Genomic DNA, 2,500 nt, shown 5'->3' with positions numbered 1-2,500 from the left:
TAGCCGCGTGACAAAGTCCACTCGCGGCGTGTTGCTTTCGCTCTCGGCGGTACCTCCGGCGTACGGGCCATGCAAAAGTCGGCTCGCGGCGTGTTGCTTTCGTTCTCGGCGGTACCTCCGACGGGCTCGGGAGGTACCTCCGACGGTGTCGCACGACAAAGTCCACTCGCGGCGTGTTGCTTTCGCTCTCGGCGGTACCTCCGGCTTACGGGCGATGCAAAAGTCGACTCGCGGCGTGTTGCTTTCGCTCTCGGCGGTACCTCCGGACGCTCGCTCGGGCGGTACCTCCGTCGATGTCGCACGATAAAGTCCGCGCGCGGCGTGTTGCTTTCGTTCTCGGCGGTACCTCCGGCTGGCTCGGGCAGTACCTCCGACATTGTCGCGCGACAAAGTCCACTCGCGGCGTGTTGCTTTCGCTCTCGGCGGTACCTCCGGCTTTCGGGCGATGCAAAAGTCGACTCGCGGCGTGTTGCTTTCTTTCTCGGCGGTACCTCCGACGGGCTCGGGCGGTACCTCCGACGGTGTCGCACGACAAAGTCAGCGCGCGGCGTGTTGCTTTCGTTCTCGGCGGTACCTCCGACGGGCTCGGGCTGTACCTCCGACATTGTCGCGCGACAAAGTCCACTCGCGGCGTGTTGCTTTCGCTCTCGGCGGTACCTCCGGCTTTCGGGCGATGCAAAGGTCGACTCGCGGCGTGTTGCTTTCGCTCTCGGCGGTACCTCCGGACGCTCGCTCGGGCGATACATCCGTCGATGTCGCACGATAAAGTCCGCGCGCGGCGTGTTGCTTTCTCTCTCGGCGGTACCTCCGACGGGCTCGGGCTGTACCTCCGACATTGTCGCGCGACAAAGTCCACTCGCGGCGTGTTGCTTTCGCTCTCGGCGGTACCTCCGGCGTACGGGCCATGCAAAAGTCGGCTCGCGGCGTGTTGCTTTCGTTCTCGGCGGTACCTCCGACGGGCTCGGGAGGTACCTCCGACGGTGTCGCACGACAAAGTCCACTCGCGGCGTGTTGCTTTCGCTCTCGGCGGTACCTCCGGCTTACGGGCGATGCAAAAGTCGACTCGCGGCGTGTTGCTTTCGCTCTCGGCGGTACCTCCGGACGCTCGCTCGGGCGGTACCTCCGTCGATGTCGCACGATAAAGTCCGCGCGCGGCGTGTTGCTTTCGTTCTCGGCGGTACCTCCGGCTGGCTCGGGCAGTACCTCCGACATTGTCGCGCGACAAAGTCCACTCGCGGCGTGTTGCTTTCGCTCTCGGCGGTACCTCCGGCTTTCGGGCGATGCAAAAGTCGACTCGCGGCGTGTTGCTTTCTTTCTCGGCGGTACCTCCGACGGGCTCGGGCGGTACCTCCGACGGTGTCGCACGACAAAGTCAGCGCGCGGCGTGTTGCTTTCGTTCTCGGCGGTACCTCCGACGGGCTCGGGCTGTACCTCCGACATTGTCGCGCGACAAAGTCCACTCGCGGCGTGTTGCTTTCGCTCTCGGCGGTACCTCCGGCTTTCGGGCGATGCAAAGGTCGACTCGCGGCGTGTTGCTTTCGCTCTCGGCGGTACCTCCGGACGCTCGCTCGGGCGATACATCCGTCGATGTCGCACGATAAAGTCCGCGCGCGGCGTGTTGCTTTCTCTCTCGGCGGTACCTCCGACGGGCTCGGGCTGTACCTCCGACATTGTCGCGCGACAAAGTCCACTCGCGGCGTGTTGCTTTCGCTCTCGGCGGTACCTCCGGCGTACGGCCGATGCAAAAGTCGGCTCGCGGCGTGTTGCTTTCGTTCTCGGCGGTACCTCCGGCAGGCTCGGGCTGTACCTCCGACATTGTCGCGCGACAAAGTCCACTCGCGGCGTGTTGCTTTCGCTTTCGGCGGTACCTCCGGCTTTCGGGCGATGCAAAAGTCGACTCGCGGCGTGTTGCTTTCTTTCTCGGCGGTACCTCCGACGGGCTCGGGCAGTACCTCCGACGGTGTCGCACGACAAAGTCCGCGCGCGGCGTGTTGCTTTCGTTCTCGGCGGTACCTCCGACGGGCTCGGGCATTACCTCCGACGTTGCCGCGCGACAAAGTCCACTCGCGGCGTGTTGCTTTCGCTCTCGGCGATACCTCCGGCGTACGGGCGATGCAAAAGTCGGCTCGCGGCGTGTTGCTTTCGTTCTCGGCGGTACCTCCGGCGTAAGGGCGATGCAAAAGTTGGCTCGCGGCGTGTTGCTTTCGCTCTCGGCGGTACCTCCGACGGGCTCGGGCAGTACCTCCGGCGTACGGGCGATGCAAAAGTCGACTCGCGGCGTGTTGCTCTTCGCTCTCGGCGGAACCTCCGATTAGCCGGGCAGCGCAATAAATAACTTTCGTATTAATAAATAAACATTTATTCGTCATTGATATCTGGATTGGTGCCTTTGATAAAGTGTTGCTGTTATCCGTGTTTATATCTTTACTTTTAAAGCATTCATGCATGAATGCTGTCCCTAATAACGTATCACACGCATTGGAGTGTTTGCGTGGGAATA

The sequence above is a fragment of the Pogonomyrmex barbatus genome, unplaced genomic scaffold (genome assembly GCF_055798465.1).
Source record: "Pogonomyrmex barbatus isolate J1 unplaced genomic scaffold, ASM5579846v1 scaffold37, whole genome shotgun sequence".
Classification (NCBI taxonomy): Eukaryota; Metazoa; Arthropoda; class Insecta; order Hymenoptera; family Formicidae; genus Pogonomyrmex; species Pogonomyrmex barbatus.
The sequence above is the reverse complement of the archived record's forward strand: the minus strand, read 5'-3'. Positions refer to the sequence as shown.